General features: G+C 42.0%; 1 long non-coding RNA gene across 1 annotated transcript; it reads left to right on the top strand.

Moving 5' to 3' along the window:
• Positions 1-73: 73 nt before the first annotated feature.
• Positions 74-27,869, top strand: LOC121549696. The gene is made up of 3 exons (XR_006657754.1): positions 74-163; positions 259-319; positions 27,798-27,869. It is a non-coding gene; the product is annotated as an uncharacterized LOC121549696 (long non-coding RNA).

The following is a 27,869-nucleotide window of genomic DNA, read 5'->3' as shown; positions in this document are numbered from 1 at the left end:
ATATTAGACAATGTGCTAAATGTTTCCTCTTTTTGGAACAGATGACCATAATATGTGCTTTATTTACAGGGCAAGATGAGCCTGTTAACCCAAAGGTTTATGAGATTATAGGAAAAACCTTGCCGTTGTTTTTCCTTTTCAGCCTGATCGTGTTCTTTGCATGGTAATAAGCTATTCCAAGCCTCAATGCAAACATATTTATCATGATGTTTGTGCTTTTGTATATGAAAACCTAAATGATGTATTCTTGTCTTCCAGGAGGAGGAGAACATCTAGACTCTCCAATGGGTTTGAAATGACAGACCGTTCATAGGGACAGGTGGGAATGTTAGAGTCATCTTTTAAAACCCATCTAGAATGTGCATTTAAGGAAGAATTGAATGAAAAATGTGTTGTATAACCAACTGTAACTATGAAGTCATTCTTCTTCTGAAGTGTCGGTCCTGACACCTGTTCCTTTCTCTGTGTTCTCTCCTCAGAACTCCCTGGTTGGTACGGTGTGCTCTAACCAGGCCACAGTCGGGAGAGGGGAACAGGAACCACCACTTAACTACCTAGATGGGCTTTATGTACAAGTGAATAAAAGAGGTGCATTTTAAGTATTTTGCCAATGGGTATTAAGTGTTTATGTAGATTCATGTCATTATGTATCTGTTTTCTATTGGTACTTTAGTTACTTTTATATTTGTGTGCTCTTTGATTATATGCATTTTGTATAATTTATTTTGAGCCAATTCATTTTGAGTGTTGAGTTCACAGAGCATCCGTTTAATGGGTTCCAGTATAGAGGAACTGCTGAGTTCAACTATCTTACTGAAGGCAGTTTAAGACCATATAAAGTCAATGATGACTTAGGAGAGAAGACACAGTTAGTTGGAGAGACAGTGGTCTGATACAAGACAGGAAGTTGGTGAAGTATGTCTACATGACGGCAGAATGGTGTTAACATCTACTAGTCACTGTTTCTCTGCATCTTTTGTGCAGTTACCAGAATAATAATATTATCTATTTTAACTTTATATCTATTTAGAAGTTATTGTGTCAGATTTTATGTTGAGTGTTAAACCAGACAAACAATTGGGACTGAATTTAAGGTTGTTTATTAATTGCACTGTAATCAAAACATTTACAATCAATTTCCATGAAATCTTTTGGTCTTATTGGTCCAACATTTTACACATCTCATTAAAATGTAATACATTGAGATGTTGTGTCACTGGCCTACACACAGTACCCCATAATGTGGAATTATGTTTTTTTTTAAATAAAAAAATAAAAAATGAAAAGCTGAACTGTCTCGAGTCAATATATATTCAACCCCTTTCTTATGGCAAGCCTAAATAAGTTCAGGAGTAAAGATTTGCATAACAAGTCACATAAGTTACATTGATTCACTCTGTGTGCAATACTAGAGTTTAAAATGATTTTTGAATGACTACCTCATCTCTGTACCCCACACATACAATAATATGTAATGTCCCTCAGTCGAGCAGCGAATTTCAAACAGATTCAACCACGAAGACCAGGGCGCTTTTCCAATGCCTCACAAAGAAGGGCACCTATTGGAAGATGGGTGTATCCCTTTGAGCATGGTGAAGTTATTAATTACAATTTGGATGTTTTATCTATACACACAGTCACTAAAAAGATACAGGCTTCATTCCTAACTCAGTTTCGCTCGTGGTAATGTGTTTAATGCCATTCCATTTGGACCGTTCCAGCCATTATTATGAGCCGTTCTCCCCTCAGCAGCCTCCACTGATTTCACCATTAGGCCATTGGTGACTTTAAAACAGTTACAAAGTTTAATGGCTGAGGATGGATCAACAACGTTGTTGTTACTCCACAATACTACCCTAAATGACAGAGTGAAAAGAAGGAAACATTTACAGAATAAACATATTCCAAAACATTCATTCTGTTTGCAATAAGGCACTGAAGTAAAACTGCAAAACGTTTTGCTAAGAAATTAACTATATGTCCTGAATACAAAGGGTTATGTTTGGGGCAAATCCAACACAACACATCACTGAATACCACTATTCATATTTTCAAGCATGGTGATGGCTGCACCATGTTATGGGTATGCTTGTCATCAAGTTTTTGATTGTGCAAATGTTGTACAATCCAGGTGTGCAAAGCTCTTAGAGACTTACCCAGAAAGACTCACAGCTGTAATCGCTGCAAAAAGTGACTCTAACATGCATTGACTCAGGGGTGTGAATGCTTATGCAAATGAAATATTTCTGTATTTCATTTTCAATAAAACTCCAAACTTTTCTAAAAACATATTTTCACTTTTTTATTATGGGTTATTGTGTGTAAATGGGTGAGAAAACAAATACATAATCAATGTTTTATTCAGGCATTAACACAACAAAATGTAGAATAAGTCAAGGGGTATCAAAACAAAGCAGTATTGCAGTTCTTGACACAAACCGGTGCGCCTTGCACCTACTACCACACGTCGTTCAAAGGCACTTAAACATGTTTGTCTTGCCCAATCACCCTATAAATGGCACACATACACAATCCGGCCCTGTGTCGCGGTTCCCCAAATGCCGTAGTCCGGCCCTGGTTAGGAGAGCATTTTCACTAACCATACCCCCCTACATAAACTGCTATTATGCTAAGCACAGGAAAAATGCTGGAGGAAAACCTGGTTCAGTCTGCTTTTCAAAAGACACTGGGAGACAAATTCACCTTTCAGCAGGACAATAACCTAAAACACAAGGCCAAATATACAGTGAAGTTGCTTACCAAGATGACATTGAATGTTCCTGAGTGGCCTAGTTACAGTTTTGACTTATATCGGCTTGAAAATCTATGGCAAGACTTGAAAATGGCTCTCTAACAATGATCAACAATCAACTTGACAGAGCTTGAAGATTTTATTTATTTATATTTCAGTCATTTAGCAGACGCTCTTATCCAGAGAGAGCGACTTACAGTTAGTGAGTGCTTACATTTTTATTTTATTTTCATACTGGCCATCCGTGGGGAATCGAACCCACAACCCTGGCGTTGCAAGCGCCATGCTCTTCCAACTGAGTTACACAGGGCTCATTATTGAAAATAATGTGCAATTATTGTACAATCCAGGTGTGCAAAGCTCTTAGAGACTTACCCAGAAAGACTCACAGCTGTAATCGCTGCCAAAGGTGATTCAGTCATGTATTGATTCAGGGGTGTGAATACTTATATAAATCAGATATTTTTGTATTTCATTTTCAATGAATGTGCAAACATTTCTAAAAACATATTTTCACTTTGTTATTATTGGGTATCAATACTTTCTGAAGGCACTGTATACTTCATTGCAAGATGTCAGTAAAGATGCTGTTAAACATTGTTCTGATCTATCACCTAATACCTACTCATATATCCATTGACAGTGTTCGGTAGCCTGAACTGCATACAGAAACCAGAGGAACCTGCAGAAGACCAGCCTGAAGAGATCCACTATGGTGACATAGACTTCTCCAAACTACGGCCCAAAGAGACCCCAGCTGCAGCCCAGGACAGGAACAGGGTCCAGGGGCAGGAGAGTGAGTACGCTGAAGTCAATGTGACCAGGAGAGGGCCCCAGGAACCACACCTTAACTACATAGATGGGCTTTATGCTCAAGTGAATAAAATAGGTGCATTTTAAGTATTTGGGGTATATACAGTATGTCTTGTGTGCACTGAGCTCCAACAGTACTGGGACAGTGCCATTTATTTAACTTTTTAGTCTCTGTTCTCCAGAACTTTTGATTTGAAATGAAACAGTTACTATGAAGTTAAAATGCAGACTGTCAGCTTTAATTCCAGGGTATTTTCATCCATATCGGGTGAACTGTTTAGAAATTACAGCACGTTTTGTACATAGTCACCCCATTTTAGGGGACCAAAAGTATTTGGACAAATTCACTTATGTGTATTAAAGTAGTAAAATGTGTAGTATTTGGTCCCATATTAGCACACAATGACAACATCAAGCTTGTGACTCTACAAACTTGTTGGATGCATTTGCTGTTTGTTTTGGTTGTGTTTCAGATTATTTTGTGCCCAATAGAAATTCATGGTAAATAATGTATTGTGTCATTTTGCAGTCACTTTTATTGTAAATAAGAATACAATATGTTTCTAAACACTTCTACTGTACATTAATGTGGATGCTACCACGATGACGCATAATCCTAAATGAATTGTGAAAAATGATGAGTGAGAAAATATCATACTCCTCCCCCCCAAAATGCTAACCGCCCATGTTATTGCAATGGTGAAAGGTTAGCATGTCTTGGGGGTATGATATTTGTGACCAGTGGCGGCTCCTGAAAAAATTCTCAGGAGGGGCAATTTTTCTGATGATTTAGGTGACCTACACACATTTAAAAAAAAGATATGTCCAGCAACAACATGAAGACAGGGGCAGCATATAAGTCAATACCAGAAGCATTTATTGACTGATCTCAAAAGTGTTGGCTTACCAGGGTTGGTGGAGCCCTCAGTTTCATCTTTGCCTCGCAAAGCTAACTCAAACACTCCGCAAAACTTCACACACTGGATTAGCCGGCTGAGGATGTGGCGGTTCTTGCTAATGTCGTAGTAAATATATTTGTTATAGTGAATATGGAATATGATATGTTGAGTAAAATGTTGTGCTAAGATCTATTTAGGTCAGGAGCTGGTTATAAGTTCTGTTCCTATCCAATAACAATGGACAAAAAGGGTCCTATCTTGTCAGCCTTGTCAGCAGGTGGCCAAGGACAACACCCACGCCATAGGCCTCTCAGTTCTTCCAACTCACGAGTTCTTGCTCTGAGGACACACACACACACAAACACACACACACACACACATCATCACTGTTAAACACACACACACACACACACATCATCACTGTTAAACACACACACACACACACACAAAAATCCCCTCTCTTAGGCTGAACATTTGAAGACAGAGAACCCGACTCAGAGCCAATGCAACAGTGACAGTAGCCTGGAGGTGACCTCGCCCAACTCATCAGGACCAATCAGAAGATCAGAACTACTAGATTGAACCTACTTCATTTATTGCATAAAATGTCTGCACACAATGTTTGGGGGCTCTCTTCAGATAATAATAATAATAATAATAATATGCCATTTAGCAGACGCTTTTATCCAAAGCGACTTACAGTCATGCGTGCATACATTTTTGTGTATGGGTGGTCCCGGGGATCGAACCCACTACCTTGGCGTTACAAGCACCATGCTCTATCAGCTGAGCTACAGAAAGTGGATACTCATGGATGCGCATTGCAATTGTAAAATGTCAACACAATTGGAGACACCACGTCATTTTTGGAGACATGTTATTGACAGTAAACTATTGTAGATGCGACTGCTAACTAAATAAAACATTTTAGCTGGCTAGCTAATCATCTTAGCTAAATGTGGGGCAAACAATTCAGTTATTTACCGTTAATTTGAGGGATTGGGGTGAAAGAAATCGAGTTACATAGTGATACTTTACGATATACTGTATTGACAATATCGCAATATTTTAGCGCTAGTTGGCTGTACCTGCACCAAAACACCATTATTGTTCCTTCATAGCTTGTTCTCAATCTTTTCACATTGGGAGCCAATTAGTTTTCAGCACTTTTATTTCCATGACTGATCAAAACTCGTTCTCATGGCTTTCTGATCCCTCTGCAACAGACATATGGTGCGCAATAAAATCACAGTATCGAATCGCAATACGTATAGAATCATGAGACTCGCAATGCTGATGCATATATCTTATCGTGAGGTTCCTGGCAATTCCCAGGCCAAGTTCATTTGCCACAACAAATCTCTTCGCTAGCAAACGCGATGTCTTCTCCAAAACGACAATGTGTCTCCAGCAATGTTTACTTTTTGACGTTCTATGGCATCTCCACTTTCCAAGCATATATGACCACATGTAATATTTTGGTAAGTGATGCAAATAGTGAACTATGTAGGGCCAGGATGTAAAATATATGTAGCTGCAGCAATTTCTCTTATCTGATATGGTAAGTAATGGGGCTTAATTTATAGCTCCCTAAGAGTTTGACGAACGGGTCCGTGAACGCGATTCCAGATATATTTACCTCTGAATAAACTGCCTTTATTACACCATATCCACATCCAGTAAACTTGTGATTATCAACACTAACCTCATCGTTGTGGCGGCGGACAGCTAGCCTGTATCCTCGTCATCCAGTTGAGTGAGTGGCAATGTCTTTTTCGTTCAGTACCAATTTTTGGAAAATCCTCGGGTGTAGGACTTTCCGCCTTTAGTAGAAACCTGTTGAATTATTAAATTTGGTCTGGGAGGTCCCTAATTGTTTCGTTGCCAATTTATCTTAATTTGTTCGCCGACAAAAAGGAACTTCTTTCAAAAGACACAATCGAGTTGGACTGAAGCCTAGCCATTTTGATAGTAGTAGTGAATTGATTGAGGGCTGCTACCTGGTCTTTTCTTAGTTACGTTCATTCGTGGTTACGTTATGTATGACGAAAGCGCGTAAGTGCAAGCCCACAGACACCCATAGAGAATGTATTGAAAGCTTTGAAATGTGAAAAAAATAGATTTTACATGACAGGCTATGAGAGACTTCTGGGCGATTTTCAACCTGACTGAAATCGCCCAAAAAAACGGGCGGGGCCATTTGAAGCACGACTTTAGCCTGATTTGACATTTAGTGGCTGTCAGATCAGACGTGAACACTGATAACTGCTGTTGCCGTGATATAATTTTTTATAAATTTATAAAAAAAAATATATATATATATTTTTTTTTTTTTTTTTATAATTGATTAGAAAAAAAATCCCTTCCTTTTCCCGTTTGGCAGTGCGTCGCCCATATCGCCCTATTGAACAAGCCGTCCCTGTTTGTGACTCTCTGAACAAAAGAGTCATTGATAAAGTCAATCATAAATCAATCTGGATTAATACAAGTTGCAACAGGGAGACAACTTCCAGCATAGAAGCAGAGATAATGTCTAACTGGCCTCTTGGAGTCCAGCCCTTTATATCCTAATCAGACACACAAATGTTCTGTCAACACCAGCCTGAGAGGCTTGTAGGAAGTCAAAAAGAAAAGGCAGTGGCTTTGTCAGCTACTACAGAATCAGTGTTTCACAAAATACAATAATAATCAGTGTGTCCTCGGTCCTTGGACCTCCAGTCTGGAGTCAATCACTATCAACAGTTATGAGTTTAATCCATAACATACAGCATTGATTCTAGTGACCATCATCCCGAGTGTTAGAAACAGAATACTGGAAATAATTTGTTACAGAAAGGGAAACTATATCAATATTGCAAACATTATGTTAATTACTCTAACCTGAATGTGAACTTTATTCATCTTAAATATTCCCATTACATATATATTTTTAATGTATATATTTTGGGGAGTTATGTCAGTTTTTATATGTTGTGTTGATCAAGAGACACAATTGAGGCTGAAATTGATGTTTGTTTATTAATTGCACTGTAATAAAAACTTTACATTAAATGTCCATGAAGTCTCAGTTTTATTGGTCCAACATGTTGCATCATTAGATCATATAATTGGAAATAATACAAAAGTGAGAAGAAATGCTAATGAATCTTTCCCCCTGAGCCAACCAGATGTATTTCCTCCACATGTTCGTAGCCAATGGCCATTCAGTAATCCCAGGGACTAGTGAGCAAATAAAAGGATATTGAGGTAACATTCTGCAAGAAATGTTTAAATTAATATGGATATTAAAGCTTGTCATGATTAGATATGATTCTTTGGGCTATAACTTGTAAACATCCAATGCCGTTATACTTCATTGCAAGATGTCAGTAAGGTACTGCTAAACACTGATTCTGCTCTATCACCTAATATCTACTCATATAGCCACTGACAGTGTGTGGTAGCATGAACTGCATGCAGACACCTCGTTTCATTGTATGTTCTTACATTTAAATACCCACATATACTCAATGCAAAATTGCAATGTGCTTGTCAGTGATTGTTTTTATCAGTCCCACCCTATCCCCATCCCCAACATATTGCAGCATCAGTGTGTAATGTAGTGTCCAATAGTCATAGCTTTCTCTCTTCAAACATTCCCTTCTGATTCAATTCATTCCTGACCTTGTCCTCCAGAGCCTTCAGCTCTCCCTCCTCCTGTTGGGGAGGTCAGCTCCCACATGCTGGGTAAAGTACGCCCTCAGCTCCTGGGTCTCCTTCTCCCAGAAGGCCTTGGGCAGGTTGAAGAGGGTTTATTTATAGAAGGGATACAGCTTTTTGTGAAAATTGACTTTTCCTAGCAAATTTAGGAGAACTTGTGCAGCAGGTTAGGATAATTAATGTGGTAGGTTAGGATACTTAGATTAAGGTAAGGAAACAGGTTTGGGTTAGCTAAAATAAAAAATGTAATCAACTTTTGACATCAATTTGACAAAAGCTGTATCCCATCTAGTCATGACCGTTGAAGAGGGTGCCCATGTCCACCTTGCTGCCCAGGCCCTGCAGGTCGATGGCTCCCTCCTGTGGCTCCCAGCCCACCATGCTCTTCCTGGCAGATAGAAGTGAAGCAATGAAAGAGGAAGTGTGTGCAGGAGAAATTGAGGAGTGTGTGATAATCCGTCAGCTACAATTACAGTTACTCTGTCTCTGACAAAGTCTATTTTACGTGTTGAAAGATAATGTGAGAACCGGGTATCATTTACTGAACTCAAATTTAACTAGGCAAGTTGGATGGATTTTGGTTTAAGATTGAGCTACATATTTGTTAAAATACCACACACATTCCCATTTACGCCTGGGAGATAGGGGAGAGGAGATTTTATTTTATTTTATTTAACCTTTATTTAACCAGGTAAGACCCATTGAGGTTAAAAACCTCTTTTGCGAGGGCGACCTGGCAAGAAGGCAAAACAGGGAAATAGCAGCGTGTGCATAAAATTGTACAGAAAAATACAAAATACACACAAAAGACAAAGAGTCACAAGTTACAGATACAATTGAAGATTAGAAATAACTGCAGCTATCACAAACAGTGTTGTCGATCAGAGTCTTAAAAACATGCAAGGACACTAACTTTAATATCTTTTGGAGCATGTTCCAGGATGAAGGGGCATTATGGGAAAAATATTTTTCCCCATCTCAGTTCAAGCCTTAGGAACAGACAAGGACAGCAGCGACTGTGAACGAAGACTGTATTGAGTGACTGATCTGGTCAGTAAGGAACAGAGATACAAAGGGAGTTGTCCTATCGATACATTGCACACAAAGGTGTACCAGTTCTTCAGCCTCCTGGTGGAGAGAGAGGTCCATTGCACCATAGCGTTCAAATCCCAGTGATGGGTGAGTGATCTTAAAGCACCATAATACACTGGGTCAAGAATTGTTAAGGTACTTGATGAGGCCTGCATATAAACAATACCACCATAATCCAGCTCTGATAAACAAAAGTGCTTTGAACAAGATCCTTTCTGACTAACATTGGTTATATTGCCGAAAGTTTCCAATGTTGCATTTATCAATGTATCAAGGGCGGACATAGCGATTTGGGGACATTTCCCCCACCCCACATTAACTGCAATGAATATTATTATCCCACAATGAAAAACGTATCGTGTATAATTGTTTCATTTCTGACAGTAATGAAATGTATAGGCCATATAAAGCTGTTGAATCAGTGGCTAACACACACTTTCCATTAAACATCAGTCAGTGGACAGCTGGGGTCCATTTCATTTGAAACTGGTGAAACATGGCTAAGGCCACCTCTGCAATGTTTCAAGTGACTGAAACAAATTGTGCAACATTAGAAGGTTCATTAGAAAATGGAAATGTTCTTAGAACTTATTTTTACAGTGTTTTCACAACTGATGAGGACACCCAGCACATAGACTATTCAAGCATCCTGTTAAATAAATACTGTAGTATTCTTTTAAAATAATTTCTCACACTCTTATTAGGAAGTACGTCACTGATGAGATGTGAGATGTGTCACATATATTTCAGCATTTTAGTTTGTCACACCACACTATGGGTGTGTGATAGTCTCTCTTGTGGACCGTTTACATCATTGGAAGGCAAGTGTTGACTTCTTCACTGTCTTATCTTTACATTTTAATGTTCAGATTAAATTTAGGAAATGAATTACAAGCAATGAGATTCAAAATGTTCAATGTACGGCTGTTAGTTCATGTATTAGCTTCACAACAGAAATACCTACAGTGGGGAAAAAAAATATTTAGTCAGCCACCAATTGTGCAAGTTCTCCCACTTAAAAAGATGAGAGATGCCTGTAATTTTCATCATAGGTACACGTCAACTATGACAGACAAGTTGAGAAAAAAAAATCCTGAAAATCACATTGTAGGATTTTTAATGAATTTATTTGCAAATTATGGTGGAAAATAAGTATTTGGTCACCTACAAACAAGCAAGATTTCTGGCTCTCACAGACCTGTAACTTCTTCTTTAAGAGGCTCCTCTGTCCTCCCCTCGTTTCCTGTATTAATGGCACCTGTTTGAACTTGTTATCAGTATAAAATACACCTGTCCACAACCTCAAACAGTCACACTCCAAACTCCACTATGGCCAAGACCAAAGAGCTGTCAAAGGACACCAGAAACAAAATTGTAGACCTGCACCAGGCTGGGAAGACTGAATCTGCAATAGGTAAGCAGCTTGGTTTGAAGAAATCAACTGTGGGAGCAATTATTAGGAAATGGAAGACATACAACACCACTGATAATCTCCCTCGATCTGGGGCTCCACGCAAGATCTCACCCCGTGGGGTCAAAATGATCACAAGAACGGTGAGCGAACCACACGGGGGACCTAGTGAATGACCTGCAGAGAGCTGGGACCAAAGTAACAAAGCCTACCATCAGTAACACACTACGCCGCCAGGGACTCAAATCCTGCTGTGTCCCCCTGCTTAAGCCAGTACATGTCCAGGCCCGTCTGAAGTTTGCTAGAGTGCATTTGGATGATCCAGAAGAGGATTGGGAGAATGTCATATGGTCAGATGAAACCAAAATAGAACTTTTTGGTAAAAACTCAACTCGCCGTGTTTGGAGTACAAAGAATGCTGAGTTGCATCCAAAGAACACCATACCTACTGTGAAGCATGGGGGTGGAAACATCATGCTTTGGGGCTGTTTTTCTGCAAAGGGACCAGGACGACTGATCCGTGTAAAGGAAAGAATGAATGGGGCCATGTATCGTGAGATTTTGAGTGAAAACCTCCTTCCATCAGCAAGGGCATTGAAGATGAAACGTGGCTGGGTCTTTCAGCATGACAATGATCCCAAACACACCGCCCGGGCAACGAAGGAGTGGCTTCGTAAGAAGCATTTCAAGGTCCTGGAGTGGCCTAGCCAGTCTCCAGATCTCAACCCCATAGAAACTCTTTGGAGGGAGTTGAAAATCCGTGTTGCCCAGCGACAGCCCCAAAACATCACTGCTCTAGAGGAGATCTGCATGGAGGAATGGGCCAAAATACCAGCAACAGTGTGTGAAAACCTTGTGAAGACTTACAGAACATGTTTGACCTGTGTCATTGCCAACAAAGGGTATATAACAAAGTATTGAGAAACTTTTTTGTTATTGACCAAATACTTATTTTCCACCATAATTTGCAAATAAATTCATAAAAAATCCTACAATGTGATTTTCTGGAATTTCTTTTCTCATTTTGTCTGTCATAGTTGACGTGTACCTATGATGAAAATTACAGGCCTCTCTCATCTTTTTAAGTGGGAGAACTTGCACAATTGGTGGCTGACTAAATACTTTTTTCCACCACTGTATGTGATGTTGGGACTAAAGCTTACATGCGATACAGTATGTGTCATGTGAGTTACTATACCAATGTGTTGTGTGAGTTATTCTACTAGTAAGTGTGTGTTTGTCCTGTTTCAGCTGATCAGTAGTGTGTGAGTTCTCACATGGCTTGTCCTGAGAACATGTTTTTTCTCATTGGCCTCTTTATGTCAGGTGAGTCTTCCACACAGCAACAACTAGTTATGAATCAGACAGAGGAATAAGCACAAGTGATGATATTTCATGGTATGAGCTATATTCCCATCTGTCTCAATGTGTAGACAAGTGTACAGTTGACTCCTGATAAGTACAGTTTAATATTCTGGATTCAAACATTCTTTGCTCCAGATATGTCCATAATCCAGTTTAGGGCATGGAGTTGCGACATCAGGAATCACCTGTACATTGAAATGAGTTCATATGTTTTGCTGCAGAGGCAGAATATTGGGAGAGAGATGACTGTACGGAAAAGATCACATTTTACATTTACATTTACGTCATTTAGCAGACGCTCTTATCCAGAGCGACTTACAAATTGGTGCATTCACCCTATAACCAGTGGGATAACCACTTTACAATATATATATATATATATATATTTTTTTAAGATGAGGGGGGTAGAAGGATTACTTTATCCTATCCCAGTTATTCCTTAAAGAGGTGGGGTTTTCAAATGTCTCCGGAAGGTGGTGAGTGACTCCGCTGTCCTGGCGTCGTGAGGGGAGCTTGTTCCTACATTGGGGTGCCAGAGCAGCGAACAGTTTTGACTGGGCTGAGCGGGAACTATGCTTCCGCAGAGGAAGGGAGCCAGCAGGCCAGAAGTGGATGAACGCAATGCCCCTCGTTTGGGGGTAGGGACTGATCAGAGCCTGAAGGTACGGAGGTGCCGTTCCCCTCACAGCTCCATAGGCAAGCACCATGGTCTTGTAACGGATGCGAGCTTCAACTGGAAGCCAGTGGAGTGTGCGGAGGAGCGGGGTGACGTGAGAGAACTTGGGAAGGTTGAACACCAGACGGGCTGCGGCATTCTGGATGAGTTGTAGGGGTTTAATGGCACAGGCAGGGAGCCCAGCCAACAGCGAGTTGCAGTAATCCAGACGGGAGATGACAAGTGCCTGGATTAGGACCTGTGCCGCTTCCTGTGTAAGGCAGGGTCGTACTCTCGAATGTTGTAGAGCATGAACCTGCAGGATCGGGTCACCGCCTTGATGTTAGCGGAGAACGACAGGGTATTGTCCAGGGTCACGCCAAGGCTCTTCGCACTCTGGGAGGAGGACACAACGGAGTTGTCCAACCGTGATGGCGAGATCATGGAACGGGCAGTCCCTTCCCCGGGAGGAAGAGCAGCTCCGTCTTGCCAAGGTTCAGCTTGAGGTGGTGATCCGTCATCCATACTGATATGTCTGCCAGACATGCAGAGATGCGATTCGCCACCTGGTTATCAGAAGGGGGAAAGGAGAAGATTAGTTGTGTATCGTCAGCGTAGCAATGATAGGAGAGGCCATGTGAGGATTTGACAGAGCCAAGTGACTTGGTGTATAGCGAGAATAGGAGAGGGCCCTAGAACTGAGCCCTGGGGGACACCAGTGGTGAGAGCACGTGGTGCGGAGACAGCTTCTCGCCACGCCACTTGGTAGGAGCGACCGGTCAGGTAGGACGCAATCCAAGAGTGAGCCGCGCCGGAGATGCCCAGCTCAGAGAGGGTGGAGAGGAGGATCTGATGGTTCACAGTATCAAAGGCAGCAGACAGGTCTAGAAGGACAAGAGCAGAGGAGAGAGAGTTAGCTTTAGCTGTGCGGAGAGCCTCCGTGACACAGAGAAGAGCAGTCTCAGTTGAATGACCAGTCCTGAAACCTGACTGGTTAGGATCAAGAAGGTCATTCTGAGAGAGATAGCAAGAGAGTTGGCTAAAGACGGCACGCTCAATAGTTTTGGAAAGAAAAGAAAGAAGGGATACTGGTCTGTAGTTGTTGACATCAGAGGGATCGAGTGTTGGTTTTTTGAGAAGGGTGCAACTCTCGCTCTCTTGAAGATGGAAGGGACATAGCCAGCGGTCAAGGATGAGTTGATCAGCGAGGTGAGGTAGGGGAGAAGGTCACCGGAGATGGTCTGGAGAAGAGAGGAGGGGATGGGGTCAAGCGGGCAGGTTGTTGGGCGGCCTGCAGTCAAAAGTCGCAAGATTTTATCTGGAGAGAGAGGGGAGAAAGAAGTCAAAGCATAGGGTAGGGCAGTGTTAGCAGGACCAGCAGTGTCATTAGACTTAACAAACGAGGATCGGATGTCGTCAACCTTCTTTTCAAAGTGGTTGACGAAGTCATCCACAGAGAGGGGGGGATGATTCAGCAAGGAGGAGAATGTGGCAAAGAGCTTCCTAGGGTTAGAGGCAGATGCTTGGAATTTAGAGTGGTAGAAAGTGGCCTTAGCAGCAGAAACAGATGAAGAAAATGTAGAGAGGAGGGAGTGAAAAGATGCCAGGTCCGCAGGGAGTCTAGTTTTCTTCCATTTCCGCTCAGCTGCCCGGAGCTCTGTTCTGTGAGCTCGCAGTGAGTCATCAAGCCACGGAGCTGGAGGGGAGGACTGAGCCGGCCGGGAGGATAGGGGGACACAGAGAGTCAAAGGATGCAGAAAGGGAGGAGAGGAGGGTTGAGGAGGCAGAATCAGGAGATTGGAGGGAGAAGGATTGAGCAGAGGGAAGAGATGATAGGATGGAAGAGGAGAGAGTAGTGGGAGAGAGAGAGTGAAGGTTGCGGCGGCGCATTACCATCTGTGTAGGGGCAGAGTGAGTAGTGTAGGAGGAGAGCGAGAGAGAAAAGGATACAAAGTAGTGGTCGGAGACATGGAGGGGAGTTGCAGTGAGATTAGTAGAAGAGCAGCATCTAGTAAAGATGAGGTCAAGCGTATTGCCTGCCTTGTGAGTAGGGGGACGGTGAGAGGGTGAGGTCAAAAGAGGAGAGGAGTGGAAAGAAGGAGGCAGAGAGAAATGAGTCAAATGTAGACGTAGGGAGGTTGAAATCCCCCAAAACTGTGAAGGGTGAGCCATCCTCAGGAAAGGAACTTATCAAGGCGTCAAGCTCATTGATGAACTCTCCAAGGGAACCTGGAGGGCGATAGATGACAAGGATATTAAGCTTAAATGGGCTAGTGACTGTGACAACATGGAATTCAAATGAGGAGATAGACAGATGGGTTAGGGGGAAAAATTGAGAATGTCCACTTGGGAGAGATGAGGATTCCTGTGCCACCACCCCTCTGACCAGATGCTCTCGGGGTATGCGAGAACACATGGTCAGACGAGGAGAGAGCAGTAGGAGTAGCAGTGTTTTCAGTGGTAATCCATGTTTCCGTCAGCGCCAGGAAGTCGAGGGACTGGAGGGTAGCATAGGCTGGGATGAAGTCAACCTTGTTGGCAGCAGAACGGCAGTTCCAGAGGCTGCCTGAGACCTGGAACTCCAGGTGTGTGGTGCGTGCAGGGACCACCAGGTTAGAGAGGCAGCAGCCACGCGGTGTGAGGCGTTTGTGTAGCCTGTGCGGAGAGGAGAGAACAGGGATAGGCAGAGGCATAGTTGACAGGCTGTAGCAGATGGCTACAATAATGCAGAGGAGATCGGAATGAAATGAACTAAACATCTGGGAAAGGAGAGAGCAGGGCCTCCCTCACCAAAACTCCCAAATATAACTCTCCCAACTTCCACCTCAGAAACTATAATTGTTTCACTGAACCACCCGAATAAAACTCTCCCAACTTCCACTTTAGAAATTAGAATTGTTGTAAACTACAGCGGTTCAATGTTTCAAGGAATAGACTCAACTTACTTTATTCAGCTAGCTAACTATGACGCCATAGCTAACTAGCATGCTAGCATCCAATAACACACAGTTTAGCACCAATACTTGGTTACAACAAACTACCAATAGTGTGTTAACACACTAAACAGATAATTCGTGTCCGTGTCTAGTTCCTTTCATAACGCAGCAATAATTAAACGTTGGCTAGCTAGCACAAAGATATTGTATTTAGCTGCTACAGTACAGCTTGCTGGTAGTGTTGGCTAGCTAGCAATGGCTGCTGTGTTGACTTTGTTTGAAAAACGGCGTCGCTGCGAACGAATGTAGCTGGCTAAAAGGATATTGTATTTAGTTGCTACCATTGCTAATAGCTACTCGCCAGCTAGTCCAGGAGGTGAGTTAGCTAGCTAGCTAGCTTCAGTGCTACACCCGGCACCGCCGAATACAATACTAACCTACAATAATGACATACAATAACTACCCACAACAACCCACGATGCCTACCTACAATACCTAACTACAATCTAAATACATAGTTTAAGCCTTACTCGACAAAGCCCAAGCTATGTATAAAGCCAAACTTACCCGACGCCAGCTGTCTGGGTGGCAGACAAGAAGACATTGGTCTTCTGCAATCAGTAGCTGTAATTAAGTACAGTAGCTACTAACTACCTAACGTTAATGCTTCAGATAATGAGGTTAGAAAAACAGCTGAATGGTAGGTAGCTAGCTGGCTTAATTACAGGTACTCTTAAGCGTGAAATAACATTGGAAACAACAATCCACAGTTGCTAAAAGTTACCAGTAGCTACCCGCTAGCTAGCTAGCTTTATTGGTCCAGGTAGTGGGTTAGCTAGCCTCGTGCTTCACCGGGCTCACTCGAATACAATACTTACCTACAATAATTACCTACAATAACTACCTAAATAAACTACCTACAATACCTAACTACAATACCTACCTACAATCTAAATACATGGTTTAAGCTTTACTCCAAGCCAAGCTTACCTCCTGCTAGAGAAAACACAACCTCACCCGACGAGTATCCATACATGACCTCCCTGATGTTGTCCTTTATGTTGCAGGTGTTTTGGCCTGTTTTGGCCAACGAGATTTGATCGCCACAATGCCAGATAGACTGGATGTACTGACTGGCTCCTGTGTGCAAATCCCATGTGCATTTTATATTCCTGACCAAAATTACTATAAATTTAACAGCACAATACTTATCTCTGGAGTGTGGTTAAAAAAATCCCCACAGTTTGGTGAGGGTCTGGACAATGTGATATTTAACAGTAGTGACACGGTCAACAGATATGAAGGGAACATAACTGGAAACATGTCCCAGAAGAACTGCACCACAGTCTTCTTCAATGTAACCACCAGTTACTCTGATAAATACTTATTCAGGATTGAAAGTCAACCATTGTGTGCAACAGACACTGAAAAGTCTGTTGATATTGTTGTCAGGGGGTAAGAGACTATTTAACTTTTGTCAACTTTTCTAAAATGATATGAGTAGAATAAGACCAAGTAGACAGTGTGTCTGTCAGAGTAAAATATATTTATTTTTAATGTATTACAGATTTGCCTCCCAGCCCCATCATTACTGTCTCAGGTGAGGTGAAGGAAGAGACCGCTGTCAGTTTGAACTGCTCTGCTGTCGCTCCCTGTCCCAAACACCCCCTGAGCTGGCATGGACTCTCCCAACACAGTTCACAAATGAGAACCAACTGCAGGAGAATCCAGACCAAACCAAATCAGTTCTCTCCACGGTGAACTTCACTCCGTCATACCTTCATCATGAGAAGAACATCACTTGTACTGCAGTCTACCCAGTAGGGACAATCAACAAGACAGCTGAACATACCATGATGCTTAACGTTTCATGTAAGATTTAGTCACAGTTTCCTGTAGAATAGATCATTCTATCATGTTTTCACAGATGATTGTCATAGAGTGGTTTTGATTAGACTGTTCAATATACCACATCCAGATACATTCTAAATTAACCCTTCTCCCTCAGTCTCTCCTAAGGACACCTCAGCCTCCATCAGTCCAGCTGATCCAGTATTAGTGGGCAGCTGTGTTAATCTCACCTGCAGCAGTACAGCCAACCCTCCTGTGACAAACTTCACCTGGTTCCAGATCAGTGGGGGTGAACCAACACAGGTAGCATCTGGACTGAGTTACACCCTCAATGTGACTGTTGGTGATGGAGGACTGTACTACTGTGAAGCAAGAAATAGTCACGGCCTTGGGATGTCAAAGGAAGAGAAGCTGGCTATTAAAGGTGAAGCAGGCATGTCGGGCACAATGTTAGATTAGACATACACCATATATACAAGTTGATTTGATTTAGTTGATTTGGCTATTTCAGCCACACCCGTTGCTGACAGGTGTATTAAATTGAGCACACAGCCATGCAATCTCCATAGACAAACATTGGCAGTAGAATGGTCTTACTGAAGAGCTCAGTGACTTTCAACGTGGAACCGTCATAGGATGCCACCTTTCCAACAAGTCAGTTTGTCAAATTTCTGCTCTGCTAGAGCTGCCCCTGTCAACTGTAAGTGCTGTTATTATGAAGTTGAATCCTCTAGGAGCAACAATGGCTCAGCCGCAGTGGTAGGCCACACACGCTCTCAGAACGGGACAGCTGAGTGCTGAAGCGCGTAAAAGTCATCTGACTTCAGTTGCAGCATTTTCTACCGTTCCAAACTGCCTCTGGAAGCAACAAGAACTGTTCGTCGGGAGCTTCACGAAATTGGTTTCCATGGTCGAGCAGCCTAAGATAGAATAGAGATGTCCATTAATCCATTAATGTGGATGCTACCACGATGACGGACAATCCTAAATGAATTGTGAAAAATGATGAGTGAGAAAATATCATACCCCCCAAAATGTATTGGGTGTATGATATCTGTGCCTCTCTGAACAAGAGAAGAAAAGTCATTGATAAAGTCAATCAGAAATCAATTTTTATTGGAAATTATACAAAAGTGAGAAGAAATGCTAATGAATCTTTCCCCCTGAGCCAACCAGATGTATTTCCTCCACATGTTCGTAGCCAATGGCCATTCAGTAATCCCAGGGACTAGTGAGCAAATAAAAGGATATTGAGGTAACATTCTGCAAGAAATGTTGAAATTAATATGGATATTAAAGCTTGTCATGATTAGATGTTTCTTTGGGCTATAGCTAGAAAACATCCAATGCAAGATGTCAGTAAGGTACTGCTAAACACTGATTCTGCTCTATCACCTAATATCTACTCATATAGCCACTGACAGTGTGTGGTAGCATGAACTGCATGCAGACACCTCGTTTCATTGTATGTTCTTACATTTTAATACCCACATATACTCAATGCAAAATTGCAATGTGCTTGTCAGTGATTGTTTTTATCAGTCCCACCCTATCCCCATCCCCAACATATTGCAGCATCAGTGTGTAATGTAGTGTCCAATAGTCATAGCTTTCTCTCTTCAAACATTCCCTTCTGATTCAATTCAATCCTGACCTTGTCCTCCAGAGCCTTCAGCTCTCCCTCCACCTGTTGGGGAGGTCGGCTCCCACATGCTGGGTAAAGTCGCCCTCAGCACCTGGGTCTCCTTCTCCCAAAAGGCCTTGGGCAGGTCGAAGAGGGTTTATTTATAGAAGGGATACAGCTTTTGTGAAAATGGACTTTTCCTAGCAAATTTAGGAGAACTTGTGCAGCAGGTTAGGATCATTAATGTGGTAGGTTAGGATACTTAGATTAAGGTAAGGAAACAGGTTTGGGTTAGCTAAAATAAAAAATGTAATCAACTTTTGACGTCAATTTGACAAAAGCTGTTTCCCATCTAGACATGACCGTTGAAGAGGGTGCCCATGTCCACCTTGCTGACCAGGCCCTGCAGGTCGATGGCTCCCTCCTGTGGCTCCCAGCCCACCATGCTCTTCCTGGCAGATAGAAGTGAAGCAATGAAAGAGGAAGTGTGTGCAGGAGAAATTGAGGAGTGTGTGATAATCCGTCAGCTACAATTACAGTTACTCTGTCTCTGACAAAGTCTATTTTACGTGTTGAAAGATAATGTGAGAACCGGGTTTCATTTACTGAACTCAAATTTAACTAGCCAAGTTGGATGGATTTTGGTTTAAGATTGAGCTACATATTTGTTAAAATACCACACACATTCCCATTCACGCCTGGGAGATAGGGGAGAGGGAGATTTTATTTTATTTTATTTTACCTTTATTTAACCAGGTAAGACCCATTGAGGTTAAAAACCTATTTTGCGAGGGCGACCTGGCAAGAAGGCAAAACAGGGAAATAGCAGCGTGTAAATAAAATAGTACAGAAAAATACAAAATACACACAAAAGACAAAGAGTCACAAGTTACAGATACAATTGAAGATTAGAAACAACTGCAGCTATCACAAACAGTGTTGTCGATCAGAGTCTTAAAAACAGGCAAGGACACTAACTCCCAGAACTTTAATATCTTTTGAAGCATGTTCCAGGATGAAGGGGCATTATGGGAAAAAGATTGTTTCCCCATCTCAGTTCTAGCCTTAGGAACAGACAAGGACAGCAGCGACTGTGAACAAAGACTGTATTGAGTGACTGATCTGGTCAGTAAGGAACAGAAATACAAAGGGAGTTGTCCTATCAATACTTTGTACACAAAAGTGTACCAGTGTTTTAGCCTCCTGCTGGAGAGAGATGTCCATTGCACCATTGCATTCAAATCACAGTGATGGGTGAGTGATCTTAAAGCACCATAATACACTGGGTCAAGAATTGTTAAGGTACTTGATGAGGCCTGCATATAAACAATACCACCATAATCCAGCACTGATAAACAAAAGTGCTTTGAACAAGATCCTTTCTGACTAACATTGGTTATATTGCCGAAAAGTTTCCAATGTTGCATTTATCAATGTATCAAGGGCGGACATAGCGATTTGGGGACATTTCCCCCACCCCACATTAACTGCAATGAATATTATTATCCCACAATGAAAAACGTATCGTGTATAATTGTTTAATTTCTGACAGTAATGAAATGTATAGGCCATATAAAGCTGTTGAATCAGTGGCTAACACACACTTTCCATTAAACATCAGTCAGTGGGCAGCTGGGGTCCATTTCATTTGAAACTGGTGAAACATGGCTAAGGCCACCTCTGCAATGTTTCAAGTGACTGAAACAAATTGTGCAACATTAGAAGGTTCATTAGAAAATGGAAATGTTCGTATAACTTATTTTTACAGTGTTTTCACAACCCAGTACATAGACTATTCAAGCATCCTGTTAAATAAAAACTGTAGTATTCTTTTAAAATAATTTCTCACACTCTTATTAGGAAGTACGTCACTGATGAGATGTGAGATGTGTCACATATATTTCAGCATTTTAGTTTGTCACACCACACTATGGGTGTGTGATAGTCTCTCCTGTGGACTGTTTACATCATTGGAAGGCAAGTGTTGACTTCTTCACTGTCTTATCTTTACATTTTAATGTTCAGATTACATTTAGGAAATTAATTACAAGTAATGAGATTCAAAATGTTCAATGTACGGCTGTTAGTTCATGTATTAGCTTCACAACTGAAATACCTATTTGATGTTGGGACTAAAGCTTACATGCGAGACAGTATGTGTCATGTGAGTTACTATACCAATGTGTTGTGTGAGTTATTCTACTAGTAAGTGTGTGTTTGTCCTGTTTCAGGTGATCAGTAGTGTGTGAGTTCTCAAATGGCTTGTCCTGAGAACATGTTTTTTCTCATTGGCCTCTTTATGTCAGGTGAGTCTTCCACACAGCAACAACTAGTTATGAATCAGACAGAGGAATAAGCACAAGTGATGATATTTCATGGTATGAGCTATATTCCCATCTGTCTCAATGTGTAGAAAAGTGTACAGTTGACTCTGATAAGTACAGTTTAATATTCTGGATTCAAACATTCTTTGCTCCAGATATGTCCATAATCCAGTTTAGGGCATGGAGTTGCGACATCAGGAATCACCTGTACATTGAAATGAGTTCATATGTTTTGCTGCAGAGGCAGAATATTGGGAGAGAGTGACTCTACGGAAAAGATCACATGACCTCCCTGATGTTGTCCTTTATGTTGCAGGTGTTTTGGCCTGTTTTGGCCAACGAGATTTGATCGCCACAATGCCAGATAGACTGGATGTACTGACTGGCTCCTGTGTGCAAATCCCATGTGCATTTTATATTCCTGACCAAAATTACTATAAATTTAACAGCACAATACTTATCTCTGGAGTGTGGTTTAAAAAAATCCCCACAGTTTGGTGAGGGTCTGGACAATGTGATATTTAACAGTAGTGAGACGGTCAACAGATATGAAGGGAACATAACTGGAAACATGTCCCAGAAGAACTGCACCACAGTCTTCTTCAATGTAACCACCAGTTACTCTGATAAATACTTATTCAGGATTGAAAGTCAACCATTCTGTGCAACAGACACTGAAAAGTCTGTTGATATTGTTGTCAGGGGTAAGAGACTATTTAACTTTTGTCAACTTTTCTAAAATGATATGAGTAGAATAAGACCAAGTAGGCAGTGTGTCTGTCAGAGTAAAATATATTTATTTTTAATGTATTACAGATTTGCCTCCCAGTCCCAGCCATGAAGTGCTTTGAAAGACTGGTCATGGCTCACATCAACAGCATAATCCCAGAAACCCTAGACCCACTCCAATTTGCATACCGCCCCAACAGATCCACAGATGATGCAATCTCTATCGCACTCCACACTGCCCTTTCCCACCTGGACAAGAGGAACACCTACGTGAGAATGCTATTCATTGACTACAGCTCAGCATTCAACACCATAGTGCCCTCTAAGCTCATCACTAAGCTAAGGATCCTGGGACTAAACACCTCCCTCTGCAACTGGATCCTGGACTTCCTGACGGGCCGCCCCCAGGTGGTAAGGGTAGGTAACAACACACATCTGCCACACTGATCCTCAACACGGGGGGCCCCTCAGGGGTGCGTGCTCAGTCCCCTCCTGTACTCTCTGTTCACCCATGACTGCATGGCCAGGCACGACTCCAACACCATCATTAAGTTTGCCGACGACACAACAGTGGTAGGCCTGATCACCGACAACGATGAGACAGCCTATAGGGAGGAGGTCAGAGATCTGGCCGTGTGGTGCCAGGACAACAACCTCTCCCTCAACGTGACCAAGACAAAGGAGATGATTGTGGACTACAGGAAAAAAAAAGAGGACTGAGCACGCCCCCATTCTCATCGACGGGGCTGTAGTGGAACAGGTTGAGAGCTTCAAGTTCCTTGGTGTCCACATCACCAACGAACTATCATGGTCCAAACACACCAAGACAGTTGTGAAGAGGGCACGACAAAGCCTATTCCCCCTCAGGAGACTAAAAAGATTTGTATGGGTCCTCAGATCCTCAAAAAATTCTGCACCATCGAGAGCATCCTGACTGGTTGCATCACCGCCTGGTATGGCAACTGCTTGGCCTCTGACCGCAAGGCACTACAGAGGGTAGTGCGTACGGCCCAGTACATCACTGGGGCCAAGTTTCCTGCCATCCAGGACCTCTATACCAGGCGGTGTCAGAGGAAGGCCCTCAAAATTGTCAAAGACTCCAGCCACCCTAGTCATAGACTGTTCTCTCTGCTACCGCACGGCAAGCGGTACCGGAGTGCCAAGTCTAGGTCCAAAAGACTTCTCAACAGCTTCTACCCCCAAGCCATAAGACTCCTGAACAGCTAATAATGGCTACCCGGACTATTTGCACTGCCCCCCACCCCATCCTTTTTACGCTGCTGCTACTCTGTTAAGTATTTATGCATAGTCACTTTAACTCTACCCACATGTACATATTACCTCAACTACCTCAACTAGCCGGTGCCCCGCACATTGACTCTGCAACGGTACCCCCTGTATATATAGCCTCCCTACTGTCACTTTATTTTACTTCTGCTCTTTTTTTCTAAACACTTTTTTTGTTGTTGTTTTATTCTTACTTTTTTGTTTAAAATAAATGCACTGTTGGTTAAGGGCTGTAAGTAAGCATTTCACTGTAATGTCTGCACCTGTTGTATTCGGCGCATGTGACCAATAAAATTTGATTTGATTTTATTTTTGAACATTACTGTCTCAGGTGAGGTGAAGGGGAAGGGACCCCTGTCAGTTTGAACTGCTCTGCTGTCGCTCCCTGTCCCAAACACCCCCCTGAGCTGACATGGACCCTCCCAACACAGTTCACAAATGAGAACCAACTGCAGGAGAATCCAGATGAAACCAAATCAGTTCTCTCCACGGTGAACTTCACTCCGTCATACCTTCATCATGAGAAGAACATCACTTGTACTGCAGTCTACCCAGTAGGGACAAGCAACAAGACAGCTGAACATACCATGATGCTTAACGTTTCATGTAAGATTTAGTCACAGTTTCCTGTAGAATAGATCATTCTATCATGTTTTCACTTATGAATGTCATAGAGTGGTTTTGATTAGACTGTTCAATATACCACATCCAGATACATTCTAAATGAACCCTTCTCCCTCAGTCTCTCCTAAGGACACCTCGGCCTCCATCAGTCCAGCTGATCCAGTATTAGTGGGCAGCTGTGTTAATCTGACCTGCAGCAGTACAGCCAACCCTCCTGTGACAAACTTCACCTGGTTCCAGATCAGTGGGGGTAAACAAACACAGGTAGCATCTGGACTGAGTTACACCCTCAATGTGACTGTTGGTGATGGAGGACTGTACTACTGTGAAGCAAGAAATAGTCACGGCCTTGGGAAGTCAAAGGAAGAGAAGCTGGCTATTAAAGGTGAAAAGGGCATGTCGGGCACAATGTTAGATTAGACAAACACCATATATACAAGTTGATTTGATTTAGTTGATTTGGCTATTTCAGCCACACCCGTTGCTGACAGGTGTATTAAATTGAGCACACAGCCATGCAATCTCCATAGACAAACATTGGCAGTAGAATGGTCTTACTGAAGAGCTCAGTGACTTTCAATGTGGAACCGTCATAGGATGCCACCTTTCCAACAAGTCAGTTTGTCAAATTTCTGCTCTGCTAGAGCTGCCCCTGTCAACTGTAAGTGCTGTTATTATGAAGTGGAATCCTCTAGGAGCAACAATGGCTCAGCCGCGAAGTGGTAGGCCACACACGCTCTCAGAACGGGACAGCTGAGTGCTGAAGCGCGAAGCGCGTAAAAGTCATCTGACTTCAGTTGCAGCATTTTCTACCGTTCCAAACTGCCTCTGGAAGCAACAAGAACTGTTCGTCGGGAGCTTCACGAAATTGGTTTCCATGGTCGAGCAGCCTAAGATAGAATAGAGATTATTGGTAAATAATGTTTTGTGTCATTTTGCAGTCACTTTTATTGTAAATAAGAATAGAATATGTTTCTAAACACTTCTACTGTACATTAATGTGGATGCTACCACGATGACGGACAATCCTAAATGAATTGTGAAAAATTATGAGTGAGAAAATATCATACCCCCCCCCCCAAAATGTCTTGGGTGTATGATATCTGTGCCTCTCTGAACAAGAGAAGAAAAGTCATTGATAAAGTCAATCATAAATCAATCTTTATTGGAAATTATACAAAAGTGAGAAGAAATGCTAATGAATCTTTCCCCCTGAGCCAACCAGATGTATTTCCTCCACATGTTCATAGCCAATGGCCATTCAGTAATCCCAGGGACTAGTGAGCAAATAAAAGGATATTGAGGTAACATTCTGCAAGAAATGTTGAAATTAATATGGATATTAAAGCTTGTCATGATTAGATGATTCTTTGGGCTATAGCTAGAAAACATCCAATGCCTTTATACCTCATTGCACGATGTCAGTAAGGTACTGCTAAACACTGATTCTGCTCTATCACCTAATATCTACTCATATAGCCACTGACAGTGTGTGGTAGCATGAACTGCATGCAGACACCTCATTTCATTGTATGTTCTTACATTTAAATACCCACATATACTCAATGCAAAATTGCAATGTGCTTGTCAGTGATTGTTTTTATCAGTCCCACCCTATCCCCATCCCCAACATATTGCAGCATCAGTGTGTAATGTAGTGTCCAATAGTCATAGCTTTCTCTCTTCAAACATTCCCTTCTGATTCAATTCATCCTGACCTTGTCCTCCAGAGACTTCAGCTCTCCCTCCTCCTGTTGGGGGAGGTCGGCTCCCACATGCTGGGGAAAGTACGCCCTCAGCTCCTGGGTCTCCTTCTCCCAAAAGGCCTTGGGCAGGTTGAAGAGGGTTTATTTATAGAAGGGATACAGCTTTTGTGAAAATTGACTTTTCCTAGCAAATTTAGGAGAACTTGTGCAGCAGGTTAGGATAATTAACGTAGTAGTTTGGATAATTAAATTAAGGTAAGGAAAAGGTTCATGGTTAGCTAAAATAAAAAATGTAATCATCTTTTGACGTCAATTTGACAAAAGCTGTTTCCCATCTAGACATGACCGTTGAAGAGGGTGCCCATGTCCACCTTGCTGACCAGGCCCTGCAGGTCGATGGCTCCCTCCTGTGGCTCCCAGCCCACCATGCTGTTCCTGGCAGATAGAAGTAAAGCAATGAAAGAGGAAGTGTGCAGGAGAAATTGAGGAGTGTGTGATAATCCGTCAGCTACAATTACAGTTACTCTGTCTCTGACAAAGTCTATTTTACGTGTTGAGAGATAATGTGAGAACCGGGTATCATTTACTGAACTCAAATTTAACTAGGCAAGTTGGATGGATTTTGGTTTAAGATTGAGCTACATATTTGTTAAAATCCCACACACATTCCCATTTACGCCTGGGAGATAGGGGAGAGGGAGATTTTATTTTATTTTATTTAACCTTTATTTAACCAGGTAAGACCCATTGAGGTTAAAAACCTCTTTTGCGAGGGCGACCTGGCAAGAAGGCAAAACAGGGAAATAGCAGCGTGTAAATAAAATAGTACAGAAAAATACAAAATACACACAAAAGACAAAGAGTCACAAGTTACAGATACAATTGAAGATTAGAAACAACTGCAGCTATCACAAACAGTGTTGTCGATCAGAGTCTTAAAAACAGGCAAGGACACTAACTCCCCGAACTTTCATATCTTTTGAAGCATGTTCCAGGATGAAGGGGCATTATGGGAAAAAGATTGTTTCCCCATCTCAGTTCTAGCCTTAGGAACAGACAAGGACAGCAGCGACTGTGAACGAAGACTGTATTGAGTGACTGATCTGGTCAGTAAGGAACAGAAATACAAAGGGAGTTGTCCCATCGATGCATTGCACACAAAAAGTGTACCAGTGTTTTAGCCTCCTGTTGGAGAGAGAGGTCCATTGCACCATAGCATTCAAATCACAGTGATGGGTGAGTGATCTTAAAGCACCATAATACACTGTGTCCAGAATTGTTAAGGTACTTGATGAGGCCTGCATATAAACAATACCACCATAATCCAGCACTGATAAACAAAAGTGCTTTGAACAAGATCCTTTCTGACTAACATTGGTTATATTGCCGAAAGCTTCCATTGTTGCATTTACCAATGTATCAAAGGCGGAATTAGTGATTTGGGGGCCTATTTCAAAATGCTGTTAAGGGGTCCAATTCCCCCTCCTCCTGGAACAATACTGGTCAAATTAAGATCTTACATCTGTACATCTACAGTATACGTGTAATTTGTAATATTAGACAATGTGCAAAATGTTTCTTCTTTTTGGAACAGATGACCATAATATGTTCTTTATTTACAGGGCAAGATGAGCCTGTTAACCCAAAGGTTTATGAGATTATAGGAAAAACCTTGGCGTTGCTTTTCCTTTTCAGCCTGATCGTGTTCTTTGCATGGTAAGAAGCTATTCCCAGCCTCATTGCAAACATATATATCATGCTGTTTGTGCTTTTGTTTATGAAAACCTAAATGATTTATTCTTGTCTTCCAGGAGGAGGAGAACATCTAGACTCTCCAATGGGTTTGAAACAACAGACAGTTCATAGGGACAGGTGGGAATGTTAGTCATCTTTTAAAACCCATCTAGAATGTGCATTTAAGGAAGAATTGAATGAATACTGTGTTTTATAACCAACTGTAACTATGAAGTCATTCTTCTTCTGGAGTGTCTGTCCTGACACATGTTCCTTTCTCTGTGTTCTCTCCTCAGAACTCCCCGGTTGGGACGGTGTTCTCTAACCAGGCCACGGTCGGGAGAGGGGACAAGGAACCACCACTTAAC

This window comes from Coregonus clupeaformis, chromosome 34 (assembly GCF_020615455.1).
Source record: "Coregonus clupeaformis isolate EN_2021a chromosome 34, ASM2061545v1, whole genome shotgun sequence".
In the NCBI taxonomy this organism is placed as follows: domain Eukaryota; kingdom Metazoa; phylum Chordata; class Actinopteri; order Salmoniformes; family Salmonidae; genus Coregonus; species Coregonus clupeaformis.
The sequence above is the reverse complement of the archived record's forward strand: the minus strand, read 5'-3'. Positions and strand labels throughout refer to the sequence as shown.